General features: G+C 37.2%; 1 long non-coding RNA gene across 3 annotated transcripts in view; it reads right to left on the bottom strand.

Moving 5' to 3' along the window:
* Nucleotides 1-3,428, bottom strand: part of LOC103877082 — a 79,412-nt gene extending 75,984 nt beyond the window's left edge. For all 3 annotated transcript variants that reach the window (XR_002516756.2, XR_636641.4, XR_002516757.2), the window contains exon 1: nucleotides 751-3,428. This is a non-coding gene — a long non-coding RNA (uncharacterized LOC103877082). The remainder of the gene's footprint in view (nucleotides 1-750) is intronic.
* Between the last annotated feature and the right edge of the window lie 13,430 nt (nucleotides 3,429-16,858).

Genomic DNA, 16,858 nt, shown 5'->3' with positions numbered 1-16,858 from the left:
AGTCTATTGTTTTTTCCAAAACAATAATACCTATTTCTTACTGATTTGGGGTTTTACCTTTATTAAATGCATATTTATCTATTTAGGTATGTTTCTAGATTTATTAGTCTGGTACATTTACTCAATTGTTTGTTCATGCCTGGAACACAATGGCATTTATTATTTTGCACTACCTAATTGAATAAAATCTTCATTGTTGCCATTCTCATAAAATGTTCTTGTGTCATTTTCATTTTATAAAAATGTATCATTTCTATTTTTCCTAATGATCTGTAGCATCATTATCTTGGTTTTTACTTTTATAGAAATGTACTATAAAATGCTAGAATTTTAAATTTGTAAATCAACAATTAAAATTGTTGCAGTATTTTTTTTTTCTGTTTATGAACTACATCATCTCTCTTTATTTAGTCTAGTCCTTGTTTATGTCTCACAGAAAAGGCTTAACTTTTCTTTTTCTAGGTGCTCACCCATTTCTCATTTCATTTATTCCTATGTGATTTATGGCTTTGTTCATTTTGTGAGTGGGGTCACTGTTTTGTTCCCCAGTTTTTTCTTTTGCCTATCAGTAAATAAAATTCCTATTGCCCCTTAATGGTTTCTTTGAGACTAGTCACATCCTAGAACTGTCCATATAAGTTCAGAAGAATTTTTCATTGATTCTCTTACGTTTTCCTGTTACACAGTATATCATTAGGTTCCAATCAGAGACGTGACAAAACATATACACATAGAGGGATTTAACCTTACACAGTTGGAGCTGGTTAAGCAATCTCTGTGAAGTTGTTGTCCTCGGGTTTATGCTGGAGCTTGATATCCACAGGGCAGGCAGATGGGAAGGGAAAATGGATGTAAAGTGGGGAAGAGCAAAAAGAAGCTGAACCCCACAAACTAGCTGAGGCCTGCAACCAGAGACAGAAATCCTTGTCAGTTCTTGTTGCGTCTAACGTTGATGATATGGTATCCTGCAGAAGCCAAAACTCTTCTTGATTACTTCTGGCCCAAGTATCCTAGAAGCTAATATAGTGTTCAGGAGATGGTAGAGCAAGCAATTATAGATCCAACAAGATGAGTCAGCAGACAGTGACATGTGTGGGTAACAAAATGTCTGATGTTTTATTTCTGCCCTCTAAATCTGTCACAGAAATTTCTCTGGTGGATCCCTCTAACTCGAAACCTACAGGCAAGGGATTCTGGGAAATGTAATTTGGCCTGGCCAAGGTGACATATTAAAATGTCACTATAGACAGACATATTAACCGTTAAAAACGTTAACATAGTATCTTTTTGTCGGTTTTTTCTTACATTTCCCTTCTTTTTCTACTCTTATTTTTTTGTCTAGAAAGTACTCAAAAATAATACCAGATTATTTTATCCTGCTTAAGTTGAATGCCTACTTATTATCAGAATTCCATCTGATAATAGCACGTGTCGGTTTAACATAGATATGGTTAAATCATAGTATTATTAATACTATTCCTCTCTTATCAAAAAGGTTGCAGAAGTTTATGATTTTTTCAGCGTTTCTTGTGCTGATGTTTTGATTAATGCCTTTATTTGTTACTTTGATTAGTGATTACTTTCAGTGATGAAGTTTCAGATTTTTAGTCACCCCCTTCTTTCTGTAACAGCCCTGCTTGTTAACTTTTTTTAAGATTGAGGTTAAATTCCTTTCACTGTTATTTTATTTTTCACACAGTGAGATCTGAATGGCTTCACACTTTTCTTTTTGTGCTCTATTTTTTCCAGATTTTGGTATCAAGGTTATTCTAGAGTTAACAAATGAATTGAGACAACTAATATGAAATAGGTTAAAGGGCATGGGGCTTACTTTTATAGAACAATTAGCTAAATCTAAGTTTTAAAAATATACCAGCACATTTTCACTGGTAGTTTTGTTTAAACTTTATTCTTAGCCTTTTTAACAAAAGACCTCTTTTTATTTTAAACATAAAAAATAGTTTCAGCAAATATATTCTCCTGGCATTTTGAACTCTCAAGATTTTCCAATGAATTGAATAATAGAGTGTTACATAATTGTATATTTAGAAGTAGGAGGGCCTAAAAATCATCACAAATGACACCATAATGCTTCTAGAGAAGACAAGAAAAATTGTTCCATATTTTGTACATGAGCTCATAAACAATCAAGGATGGAAGGTTTCACCCAAGGTCATAGAGAAACTTCAAGGAGGTAGAAAATGATAGCCCTGGCGCCTCGTTTCTCTGGGCAGTCCTCATTTTGCCAGACTATGGTGAAGCTCTGATCTACAGGGTTGACAGGCCATTGATGGCTGTGTGGTCAGGGCATGGATTCTGGAGTCCATGTGCCTCATTTAGAACACCAGTGAGATAACACTTCCCTCTGTACTCCACTGTCCTCGTTTGTAAAATCATTTACACTTCTTTGGGAACTGTGAAAATTAAATGAAAGTTTTACATGTAATGCACTTAGAACAGCACCTGACACATCAGAAACCCTAAACACATCTTTGTCATTATTTGATGGGTTGAAAGGAAAAAACCCTGAATGGACTCCTCATTTCTTTTCAAGTTTCCCCTAAATAAGGTAATGGGGACTTTTTGAAACATGACTTTTCTAGTTCATTCCTTTTCCAGTTTATACTGGCATTTAGAGGTCACAAGATCATTGATTACCTCAATAAAAAAATTAAGACTTTATTGCCAATCTAAAACTCACTAGATGTCAAATAACACCAGACATAAGAAAATGGGCAACAAAATAGCCTTTAAGCAGTTATACATAAATTAATCCTCCCTGGAAGATCTTGGAGAAATAATAAAAATGGCTATTAAACTAGATAATAGTCTATGCAGTTTCCACATTACATAGAGAAGAATTGCAATGAATTTTAATTGTAGATATTATCCAAACGATTATAATAATTTGCACATATTGAAGAAAATATGATTTTTTCATTTTTATTCTACATATGATTTTATTAATATTTATATTCTTACTAGCATTACTTTTATCCAATTTTAAAATTAATAATTGCATATGACAGAAAAATTCCAAATTTAGGAAAAATATATAAAAAATAAAGTTACAATTTCACATTCAATGATTAAATCAACATTTTTAGGGTGTTTTGCAGTGAGTGTGTGGATGCATACATACACATATATATATATGTTTCTCCATATACATTAATGAATACAGTCACATATATTTATGCATATACATAAATTACATATATATTACTGATATATTTGACAGAAATATTTGTGCCAGATTCTGCTCTAGGCACTAAGAATACAGAATTTAAAAAGCACACACAGGAAAACCCATTGTCACATAACTTTCATTCTAGTACATGTGAAAATATAGCCTTAGCCGGGTGTGGTGACTCATGCCTGTAATCCCAGCACTTTGGGAGGCTGAGGTGGGTGGATTACCTAAGGTCAGGAGTTCGAGATCAGCCTGGCCAACATGGCGAAACCCCGTTTCTACTAAAAACACAAAAATCAGCTGGCCATGGTGGTGGACACCTATAATCCCTGCTACTCAGGAGACTGAGGCAGGAGAATTGCTTGAACCTGGGAGGCGGAGGTTGCAGTGAGCCAAGATTGCACCACTGCATTCCAGACTGGGCAACAGAGTGAGACTCCACTTAAAAAAAAAAAAAAGAAAGAAAAAAGAAAAAGAAAATAGAACCATACAATTTTAACAAGTTTGCATCATACTTTTAAGATTTGCTTTTTCACATCCATATGTGAATCACTAACCCAGTTTATATACTGATACTTTTAACTACTGTCCAATTTTAGATTCAGCTTTTTACAAATGTAAAGCCATGTATATCTTTTCAGAGTAATCCATGCATATGAACACAATTAACATTTTATAGCTGCAACTATTTAACTAAAAATGTGTTTCTATCCAATAGCTCTAAGAATGTGATAGCTTTACCAGAGTAGCAGAAGAAAAAAAAATGGACAATATTCTATTGGAAGTATATTAGATCATTTAAAATTAAAGTATAATGGAATATTTTCAGTTAGCATTTATAGATGATTTAATTACTGAGATATTTGTAAATATGTTCAGAGCTATGTAATTTTCAATGCCTCTAATGGGGTTTTGCAGAGCAGATTAAGTTATTTAAATTGACACAAAGTCCAGATGTATAATTGTAATATTTAATCCCAAATCAATATATCGTGAGTCATTTTCCCCCATACAACTCTTTGTCTAAATACATATCAGATGAGAAAGAACATTTTAATGTATATTCTCTATCAGTATCTCTATAAAAGAACCAAATACAGTAACACATTTAGATGTTTGTTCCTAGGAATTATGTGCTGCACACTGAAAGGAAAGGAGTTGGTGTTATCAAAGTCCTCTTCCGGCTGCCCATCAACATTTTAGAATACTCACCTTTACTCTGTTTAGTATATAAAAATTGTAAAGACAAAACTTCTCACTTTCTTCTTGCTGCTTCTTCCTCCTACTCCTTAAATCCAGGTGATTCTTCTGTCATATTGTTTTCTGAGACTACCCCCATTTTGTTTACTGCCACCACCAACTAACAATGTCAGCCCACTTTGAAAACTTCCCAAGTGATAAGCAGCTCTCTCCTTTTCATTCCACTTTTACTAAACCTTCTGGAACTTTCACCACATATTGGAACAAAACAACAATTCTCAATATTTGGCTTGTAGGTGATATAAAATTTTTTGCAGGAATCTAATGTTATTAATTTAAATGTAGAAGTCTCTTTAAATTAAAACATCTAAGAGTGACAGGTTTTAATGTATTTTCTTCTTTCACCAATGTGGAAAGAGTAATTACCATTGATCCTCAGTTGGCTTCGGAAAAAAAAATCCAGAGTGGGAGATGATATCTCAGGCTTCTGAATGGATGAATACCATTGCCAAGAACCATGAGTATTTCTTACCAGAGGGTACTCGTCTCACTGGAACTGCCTCAGTGTCTACAAAGCCGAGTACTTGGGTAAGAGAAACTTGCGATGTTTGGGGAGAGAATGGGAAAGGCCCAGAGCGGGAGAGTTTAAGTTGTTCCCAGTCCTGTCTCCAGAGGGTCCTGATCAAATGCCACAAAACTCTTGCCTGACAGGCTCAGGATGGACAGGTCGGAGGTGGGGTTGCCTAGCCCCTCTCTCTGGCGGGTCTGCAACAAATGTCTTCAGAAACTCTTCCCCCCAAAACTAGGCTTCTCCCTGGCTGCACCAGAGGCTGTAGGTCCAAGAAAATGGAAAACAGAAACACCAACTTAAAGTTTATTGTGGGCACATCATAAGTATTTAATAATTTCAAAACTTTTGGAAAATTTCCCAAAGACCTGGTAACATTCTCTGAAATCTGAGTACCTAAAGACGCCTCTTTAAGATATAACAGTTGCAAGAAAGGTGTTATGACACAAAATATGATCTGCAGTTTTAAGGAGAAAAAATATTCTCCTGAGCTTATTACTTTTTTAATCAAGTAATTTGTAGAACTTTTGGTTTTTAAGGCTAAGTACTAGAATTACAATTACAAGTAGGCTTGAAAAGGGCAAATTTATAATATGAAACTATCATAAAATTTTTAACAAATGTAATATAAGAAAAGCTATATTTGATAAATAGAAAGTTTCCTTTATCTGACCCCAACCTGTATATTCAGTATGATTTTCATTATTCTTTAGAAGTTGACAAATACTAGGTGTCCACAACAAAATAAATTGAATAAATGGATGAACCCTTAATTGTAATCATATTAATCTGCTCACTGTTCTCTCCACACAAGCCATGAACTTTCCCACATTCATGCCTTTGCTTGGGTCATTTCACCCATAATTTTACAAGACCTATATTGCATTCTACCTATTTTATCAGTCTTTAATTACCGTTTTGTCTCTTGGGTTGTCTACCTGCTCTCTGAACTATTGTGTCTCATGTGACTCATTTATGCTCTTCTAATTCAATTGCCCGCTAACCTGATACTCCCTGGTCCTTTCTCCTGTTGTAAAACAAGTATTCTACTACCCAAATAATGATCCTGGAACTATTTGTTTAACCTTGCTCTGCATAATTTGTCTTACCCATAAAATAAGGCTAATAATAATATTGATTTTATAGATGATGGATAAAATATTACAAGTAAAGTGATTAAAATAGGGTCAGGTACATAGCAAACATGCAGTCAATTTTAGTTATTAAATCACATACACACACACACACACACACACACAACAAAACATGAAGCATGCTTTCTCTTTTGTTTTCATCTCTTCTGGCTGCCACTGTGAAACAGCATGAAGAATCATTACTACTCAAATGTTCATTGTTGGAAGAATAGCATGTGCTGCAAGGATGCTGCCTGTAGATGCCTCCATGGGGTCCAAATAACAGGCTGTGAAAGTGAAGCTGGATTCTGTTTATTGGGTAGACTGTGACCAGAACTCGGAGTGGAAGGAGACATGGCAGTTTGTTTATTACACCTATCATTCCTCTCGTTCTCTTGACCCATTTCTTAACTTCCCCATAACATTATCTACTGTCCAAATTATGAAACCAACCCTCTTATGTATATTTGTGATTTCATTGTAAGCTAATGTTGCTGTGGATACATGTGCGGTATAAGTCTGTGTGTGGGATGGGTGGGGGTATTTTATTCATGAGCAGTTTTCAGCTTCAGGTCAGTCAATAAAAATACATGTTTATTTTATCTCTTAAGTTATACTGTCATATTTATACCTATATTTTACTCCAACTGTAACAAGGTAAACTCTCTTTCATATTGGAAAATCAAAAATGTATGTCCCAGAGTTCTTAGAACAAAAACTTTCACACTGAAAAGACTGATGGGAGACAATTTTCCATGGGTCTCTCACAAGTCTGCATGTCTTGTATCAGATTTTGTTCCAGAATATTTTTACAAGGATGTTTGTATAGCAAATAATCTTGAAAGATTAGAGATAGTGTGTTTCTCCAGGTAGAAAGCAGATTTGTTTCCTTATCAGGATACTAAAGAATTAAAGAGAATGTCTTTCTTCAGGGAAAAAGTTGGGACAGTTTTCTTGCAACCCATAAAAATATTAGGATTTCATAAGAAACCTGATATTTTCCACTGTGATGCAAACCCACTGTATAAGTCTACCCAGACCATTCTGCATAACCACAGGAGTGAGGGAGCAAGAAAAATTGATGCGAACATGAAGTTTCTGCTGCTTGCTGTGCCATAAGTAATAAAGTTCCTTGTTTCTGACCCAGGAATCTTGGGACTTTTGGCATTATCCATAACTGCTGCCTGTATCCATGAAACAAGTTACCTTGCAATTATGGTAAAATCTTAGACCCTTGATAGTTCTTGACAAGGACTCAAAAATCCTAAATAGATTGACTTATTTTTCTAGCACACAAGATACAAAGAACCAGTTTGAAAGTATTAAATTCTTAAATTTTCATTATATATATATCATATTAGTTTTCACATATAGACGTGCAAGTTTCCTTGTTTTGTATCCCAATCACTTAGCAATAGTTTAGAGTAACCAAAAAGTTTAGGACAGATGTGTTCTGCTACAGCATCTGACTTCACTCCAGAAAGCTAAAAAACATTATATACTTATGCTCTGTTAACAATTCAGGAAAATGAGGATATATGTAATTACCTCTATAGCTCCTCCTTCCCTCTCCCACTGATGAATAAATACAATGTATATTCAACAATCATTGCAAGTTTAATTATGTGATGAAGGACAAGGGAGTTTATTCATTAGAAATTATTGTTCTAGTAGAAGATGAATCATGTGATATGATTGCTTTAGTAAATAAAAACTGGTGGCCTATGGATTATACCCAAAGAAATAAAAATCTTCCAGGAATATATTCAAAAGCATCAAATTTACTCTATATGTTGCCCAAGTAATGTCTATGATTTAATATATGAGTGAAGAGAAGACAAGAAATATGTACATGGAATGAATAATTATTATTAAAACCTTAACACAAGAAATTAAGGCTTTAATTAACTGAACCCTTCACTGCAACAGAAACGTGAGCAGTCTTAAAACAAGAATCATTCTTGTTATGACAGGCCTCCAAACAAATATTGAGCTTTTCTTTCCTTCAAAGGAGATTTTGAAATGTAGGTTGCAAATTACTCAAAAAATTTCTAATACAAGGGATATAATCTGTATGTAGAGGTGGCTGATGTTTTGTGGTTTTGTCTCTTGAATTAGCCTAATGCTGTTTTCATTATTAGAAATGATTTCATCGGTGAATATTACATGGATAATATAGATCTTTGTCCACATGGATTGACTATAAATACAAATAATGATATGGTGAAATGTTAACATTGTCAATAATGCATAGTCTCTTAGAATTATGCTGTGTATACTTTCTTCCACAGAAAAAATATAAATCTACTGAGCAATTGTTACTGGTCCATGCATTCTGAGCATAGCCTAATAGGGGCTGGATAGATTTTTACTCATTCATCTCTATACCTTGCTTTCTATGCCTGTGACCATTAGTCTTTATGATTCAGCTACTTTGAGATATCTTGATATCATTAGCATGGTGGTCTACTAGGTTGAATTTAAAGTATGTGCTATTTACAAAAAGAGCAAGACTAGGCCTCATTATCTGTTTCTTTTTTCTTTGACCTTTTTTTTTTTTTTTTTTTTGCTTTAGAGAAAAAGAATATAATAATCTTAGCACACAGGTGTTTTTGAGATGTTGTTTGGTTAGTTCTGCATATGTGGCTTGTGTTTACAACCTCTGAAATCAGCCTGCCCTTCGGATAGACACCTGCCACCCTACCTGGAGCGAAGATGCATATGTGATCTCTCTCCATCATCTCAGCCAAATGCATGCTGAGTCACTAGCTGAGTGTCAGACTAGATCCTTGCTCAGAGGTACCTGCTACAAAATTGCTAATTAATAATTTTCAGTTCTTTGTGCCTAAAAACAAAGAGTTAGGTTTTAGTTTAAAGGGAAATTGAAAGCAATATCTCATCAGGAAAGCATTGGAATTGAAATCCAATGACGAGAATATAATATGATGTTGAAGGTAGATTTGTCAATTTTTTAAAAAATCTTGATATGGAGAAGGGAAACAGTGACTCAATTGTCTGCTTTCTAAATTTGGACCCCAGAAGTCACAGTGGCCTTTGAAATGCTTCTGTGTGCAGACAACCTGGCTGCTGTCCAGCTCTTCCACCCATGATGCAGACAGGGATCTGGGGTACTCAGAATTTAAGGCAGTGCAGAGAAGACTGGAATAAAAATTTCTTTTCTCAAATTCCATAGCTACTGTTGAAATTTTATCCTCGTTGCTCAAATGCCTGAATTCATTCTTTTTCTTGCTGCCCAGATCTGTTTCCTCATCCTTCAGACCACAGTCCCAAAGACCAAGCCTGAATTCCAAAGTCAGTACTTGCCTACCACCCATTCCAGAACACTGGACTCTGGACCCAGTCAGTTGGTCTGAATCTATGGAACCTTCTTTAGCTTAATTTTCAGCATTGCTCCATGCCTGGGTAGACACACAGAATTCGCCCATGGCTTCCTAATTTTGTCTGTCTGATATGTGACAACTGCCTAGTACCTCATGACTAGTCTCTAAGAAAACACCTTGTTAAATAAATGTGGTTTGGCAACACAGTCTTAATAATTCAACAAATCGAAAGCAACTGCCCACCATAATTAGAAATATTGTGATTAAAACTCAGTTAGGACTTACTTCTAGTCAGGCATGCTTCTTGTTTTCCTAGGGAATTCCTTGTTTGATTACAATAGCAATAACTTTAGAAATTGTGATATTAGAAAAAGATGATGTGATAAGTATTTGATTAGATATTTAAGTCCTAGATTATTAAACCTTTATTTTTCAAACTGAATGAATTTTATATTTTATACACATATCTGATGGTTGTATTTTAGTAGGTAAAGAGGGTCACCATTACTATGTGTTAGAAATAGACAATTCATTTATCAGCAATGGTCAAAGCAAAACCGGTGTGCCTGGCGCTATGCTGGATGCTAGGAAAATAGTTGTGGGCATAATTTGCTACCTCTCAAGAGCTCATAACCTAATCAAGAAGGGCGGTATTGAGCGAAAATAATTGCTTTCTTCTAGAAAGTAGTAAATATGCCATGTATATTTATATCCTCCTCGTTTACTACCTGCAGCAGCATGCTTACATGTGCCAGGCTCATTACACAATTTTACTTAGCCTACAATCAAGAAAGAGACTGATTTTTAAAAATCATGAAAGTAAGAAAAATGACCTACTTTTTATATTCTAATAATGAGACTACCTTCTCAATAAAACCTGTAAACAATGTAATGATTCACTGGCAAATACTACACATATTTCCAGTAGTGAACAAAAGTAAGATATGTAAATCATTCTCAATAAGTATGTAACATCATTGGACAAAAGCCAACAGTCATAGTCATTAAAGCTATAGAAATGCTAGAAAAGTTCACATAGTAAAAGATAGTGGCAATTCCAGTCAGAAGATGGCCGAATAGGAACAGCTCCAGTCTCCAACTCCCAGCGCCAGCGACACAGAAGACCGGTGATTTCGGCATTTTCAACTGAGGTACTGGGTTCATCTCACTGGGGAGTGCCGGACGATCAGTGCTGGTCAGCTGCTGCAGCCCGACCAGCGAGAGCTGAAGCAGGGCGAGGCATTGCCTCACCTGGGAAGCGCAAGGGGGAAGGGAATCCCTTTTCCTAGCCAGGGGAACTGAGACACACAACACCTGGAAAATCGGGTAACTCCCACCCCAATACTGCGCTTTAAGCAAACAGGCACACCAGGAGATCATATCCCACACCTGGCCGGGAGGGTCCCACGCCCACGGAGCCTCCCTCATTGCTAGCACAGCAGTCTGTGATCTACCGGCAAGGCAGCAGCGAGGCTGGGGGAGGGGCGCCCGCCATTGCTGAGGCTTAAGTAGGTAAACAAAGCTGCTGGGAAGCTCGAACTGAGTGGAGCTCACAGCAGCTCAAGGAAACCTGCCTGTCTCTGTAGACTCCACCTCTGGGGACAGGGCACAGTAAACAATAAACGCAGCAGAAGCCTCTGTAGACGCAAACGACTCTGTCTGACAGCTTTGAAGAGTGCAGTGGATCTCCCAACACGGAGGTTGAGATCTGAGAAGGGACAGACTCCCTGCTCAAGTGGGTCCCTGACCCCTGAGTAGCCTAACTGGGAGACATCCCCCACTAGGGGCAGTCTGACACCCCACACCTCACAGGGTGGAGTACACCCCTGAGAGGAAGCTTCCAAAGCAAGAATCAGACAGGTACACTCGCTGTTCAGAAATATTCTATCTTCTGCAGCCTCTGCTGCTGATACCCAGGCAAACAGGGTCTGGAGTGGACCTCAAGCAATCTCCAGCAGACCTACAGCTGAGGGTCCTGACTGTTAGAAGGAAAACTATCAAACAGGAAGGACACCTACACCAAAACCCCATCAGTACATCACCATCATCAAAGACCAGAAGCAGATAAAACCACAAAGATGGGGAAAAAGCAGGGCAGAAAAGCTGGAAATTCAAAAAATAAGAGTGCATCTCCCCCAGCAAAGGAGCGCAGCTCATCGCCAGCAATGGATCAAAGCTGGACGGAGAATGACTTTGACGAGATGAGAGAAGAAGGCTTCAGTCCATCAAATTTCTCAGAGCTAAAGGAGGAATTACGTACCCAGCGCAAAGAAACTAAAAATCTTGAAAAAAAAGTGGAAGAATTGATGGCTAGAGTAATTAATGCAGAGAAGGTCATAAACGAAATGAAAGAGATGAAAACCATGACACGAGAAATACGTGACAAATGCACAAGCTTCAGTAACCGACTTGATCAACTGGAAGAAAGAGTATCAGCGATTGAGGATCAAATGAATGAAATGAAGTGAGAAGAGAAACCAAAAGAACAAAGAAGAAAAAGAAATGAACAAAGCCTGCAAGAAGTATGGGATTATGTAAAAAGACCAAATCTACGTCTGATTGGGGTGCCTGAAAGTGAGGGGGAAAATGGAACCAAGTTGGAAAACACTCTTCAGGATATCATCCAGGAGAACTTCCCCAACCTAGTAGGGCAGGCCAACATTCAAATCCAGGAAATACAGAGAACGCCACAAAGATACTCCTCAAGAAGAGCAACTCCAAGACACATAATTGTCAGATTCACCAAAGTTGAAATGAAGGAAAAAATCTTAAGGGCAGCCAGAGAGAAAGGTCGGGTTACCCACAAAGGGAAGCCCATCAGACTAACAGCAGATCTCTCGGCAGAAACTCTCCAAGCCAGAAGAGAGTGGGGGCCAATATTCAACATTCTTAAAGAAAAGAATTTTCAACCCAGAATTTCATATCCAGCCAAACTAAGTTTCATAAGTGAAGGAGAAATAAAATCCTTTACAGATAAGCAAATGCTTAGAGATTTTGTCACCACTAGGCCTGCCTTACAAGAGACCCTGAAGGAAGCACTCAACATGGAAAGGAACAACCGGTACCAGCCATTGCAAAAACATGCCAAAATGTAAAGACCATCGAGGCTAGGAAGAAACTGCATCAACTAACGAGCAAAATAACCAGTTAATATCATAATGGCAGGATCAAGTTCACACATAACAATATTAACCTTAAATGTAAATGGACTAAATGCTCCAATGAAAAGACACAGACTGGCAAACTGGATAAAGAGTCAAGACCCATCAGTCTGCTGTATTCAGGAGACCCATCTCACACGCAGAGACATACATAGGCTCAAAATAAAGGGATGGAGGAAGATTTACCAAGCAAATGGAGAACAAAAAAAAAGCGGGGGTTGCAATACTAGTCTCTGATAAAACAGACTTTAAACCATCAAAGATCAAAAGAGACAAGGCCATTACATAATGGTAAAGGGATCAATTCAACAGGAAGAGCTAACTATCCTAAATATATATGCACCCAATACAGGAGCACCCAGATTCATAAAGCAAGTCCTTAGAGACTTACAAAGAGACTTAGACTCCCATACAATAATAATGGGAGACTTCAACACTCCACTGTCAACATTAGACAGATCAACGAGACAGAAAGTTAACAAGGATATCCAGGAATTGAACTCATCTCTGCAGCAAGCAGACCTAAGAGACATCTATAGAACTCTCCAAATCAACAGAATATACATTCTTCTCAGCACCACATCGTACTTACTCCAAAATTGACCACGTAATTGGAAGTAAATCACTCCTCAGCAAATGTACAAGAACAGAAATTATAACAAACTGTCTCTCAGACCACAGTGCAATCAAACTAGAACTCAGGACTAAGAAACTCAATCAAAACCGCTCAACTACATGGAAACTGAACAACCTGCTCCTGAATGACTATTGGTAACATAACGAAATGAAGGCAGAAATAAAGATGTTCTTTGAAACCAATGAGAACAAAGATACAACATACCAGAATCTCTGGGACACATTTAAAGCAGTGTGTAGAGGGAAATTTATAGCACTAAATGCCCACAAGAGAAAGCAGGAAAGATCTAAAATTGACACTCTAACATCGCAATTAAAAGAACTAGAGAAGCAAGAGCAAACACATTCGAAAGCTAGCAGAAGGCAAGAAATAACTAAGATCAGAGCAGAACTGAAGGAGATAGAAACACAAAAAACCCTCCAAAAAATCAATGAATCCAGGAGTTGGTTTTTTGAAAAGATCAACAAAATTGACAGACCACTAGCAAGACTAATAAAGAAGAAAAGAGAGAAGAATCAAATCGACGCAATTAAAAATGATAAAGGGGATATCACCACCGACCCCACAGAAATACAAACTACCATCAGAGAATACTATAAACACCTCTACGCAAATAAACTGGAAAATCTAGAAGAAATGGATAATTTCCTGGACACTTACACTCTTCCAAGACTAAACCAGGAAGAAGTTGAATCCCTGAATAGACCAATAGCAGGCTCTGAAATTGAGGCAATAATTAATAGCCTACCAACCAAAAAAAGTCCAGGACCAGATGGATTCACAGCTGAATTCTACCAGAGGTACAAGGAGGAGTTGGTACCATTCCTTCTGAAACTATTCCAATCAATAGAAAAAGAGGGAATCCTCCCTAACTCATTTTATGAGGCCAACATCATCCTGATACCAAAGCCTGGCAGAGACACAACAAAAAAAGAGAATTTTAGACCAATATCCCTGATGAATATCGATGCAAAAATCCTCAATAAAATACTGGCAAACCAGATTCAGCAGCACATCAAAAAGCTTATCCACCATGATCAAGTGGGCTTCATCCCTGGGATGCAAGGCTGGTTCAACATTCGCAAATCAATAAACATAATCCAGCATATAAACAGAACCAAAGACAAGAACCACATGATTATCTCAATAGATGCAGAAAAGGCTTTTGACAAAATTCAACAGCCCTTCATGCTAAAAACGCTCAATAAATTCGGTATTGATGGAACGTACCTCAAAATAATAAGAGCTATTTATGACAAACCCACAGCCAATATCATACTGAATGGGCAAAAACTGGAAAAATTCCCTTTGAAAACTGGCACAAGACAGGGATGCCCTCTCTCACCACTCCTATTCAACATAGTGTTGGAAGTTCTGGCTAGGGCAATTAGGCAAGAGAAAGAAATCAGGGGTATTCAGTTAGGAAAAGAAGAAGTCAAATTGTCCCTGTTTGCAGATGACATGATTGTATATTTAGAAAACCCCATTGTCTCAGCCCAAAATCTCCTTAAGCTGATAAGCAACTTCAGCAAAGTCTCAGGATACAAAATTAATGTGCAAAAATCACAAGCATTCTTATACACTAGTAACAGACAAACAGAGAGCCAAATCATGAATGAACTTCCATTCACAATTGCTTCAAAGAGAATCAAATACCTAGGAATCCAACTTACAAGGGATGTAAAGGACCTCTTCAAGGAGAACTACAAACCACTGCTCAGTGAAATAAAAGAGCACACAAACAAATGGAAGAATATACCATGCTCATGGATAGGAAGAATCAATACTGTGAAAATGGCCATACTGCCCAAGGTAATTTATAGATTCAATGCCATCCCCATCAAGCTACCAATGAGTTTCTTCACAGAATTGGAAAAAACTGCTTTAAAGTTCATATGGAACCAAAAAAGAGCCCGCATCTCCAAGACAATCCTAAGTCAAAAGAACAAAGCTGGAGGCATCACGCTACCTGACTTCAAACTATACTACAAGGCTACAGTAACCAAAACAGCATGGTACTGGTACCAAAACGGAGATATAGACCAATGGAACAGAACAGAGTCCTCAGAAATAATACCACACATCTACAGCCATCTGATCTTTGACAAACCTGAGAGAAACAAGAAATGGGGAAAGGATTCCCTATTTAATAAATGGTGCTGGGAAAATTGGCTAGCCATAAGTAGAAAGCTGAAACTGGATCCTTTCCTTACTCCTTATACGAAAATTAATTCAAGATGGATTAGAGACTTAAATGTTAGACCTAATACCATAAAAATCCTAGAGGAAAACCTAGGTAGTACCATTCAGGACATAGGCATGGGCAAAGACTTCATGTCTAAAACACCAAAAGCAACGGCAGCAAAAGCCAAAATTGACAAATGGGATCTCATTAAACTAAAGAGCTTCTGCACAGCAAAAGAAACTACCATCAGAGTGAACAGGCAACCTACAGAATGGGAGAAAATTTTTGCAATCTACTCATCTAAAAAAGGGCTAATATCCAGAACCTACAAAGAACTCAAACAAATGTACAAGAAAAAAACAAACAACCCCATCAAAAAGTGGGCAAAGGATATGAACAGACATCTCTCAAAAGAAGACATTCATACAGCCAACAGACACATGAAAAAATGCTCATCATCACTGGCCATCAGAGAAATGCAAATCAAAACCACAATGAGATACCATCTCACACCAGTTAGAATGGCAATCATTAAGAAATCAGGAAACAACAGGTGCTGGAGAGGATGTGGAGTAATAGGAACGCTTTTACACTGTTGGTGGGATTGTAAACTAGTTCAACCATTATGGAAAACAGTATGGCGATTCCTCAAGGATCTAGAACTAGATGTACCATATGACCCAGCCATCCCATTACTGGGTATATACCCAAAGGATTATAAATTATGCTGCTATAAAGACACATGCACACGTATGTTTATTGCAGCACTATTCACAATAGCAAAGACTTGGAATCAACCCAAATGTCCAACAGTGACAGATTGGATTAAGAAAATGTGGCACATATAGACCATGGAATACTATGCAGCCATAAAAAAGGATGAGTTTGTGTCCTTTGTAGGGACATGGATGCAGCTGGAAACCATCATTCTTAGCAAACTATCAGAAGAACTGAAAACCAAACACCACATGTTCTCACTCATAGGTGGGAACTGAACAATGAGATCACTTGGACTCGGGAAGGGGAACATCACACACCGGGGCCTATCATGGGAAGGGGGGAGAGGGGAGGGATTGCATTGGGAGTTATACCTGATGTAAATGACGAGTTGATGGGTGCAGCACAGCAACATGGCACAAGTATACATATGTAACAAACCTGCACATTATGCACATGTACCCTACAACTTAAAGTATGATAATAATAAATTAATTTAAAAAAAAAAAAAAAGAAAAGATAACATCAAGTTGGCCAATGACAATCAGAAAATGCAAAATGAGGTAGCTGTCAGTTGAGATTTTTAAGTGCAATTGGCATTATATGTAGATATTTCAGATAGTGGAAAGAGAATAAATAAATCACAATGATGGGGAAATAATCTAATATTTGCAAACCAATCAATTTTGGTTTGGAAGGCTGTAGGGTTCAGTGAATGATATG

This window comes from Papio anubis, chromosome 14 (assembly GCF_008728515.1).
Source record: "Papio anubis isolate 15944 chromosome 14, Panubis1.0, whole genome shotgun sequence".
Classification (NCBI taxonomy): Eukaryota; Metazoa; Chordata; class Mammalia; order Primates; family Cercopithecidae; genus Papio; species Papio anubis.
The sequence above is the reverse complement of the archived record's forward strand: the minus strand, read 5'-3'. Positions and strand labels throughout refer to the sequence as shown.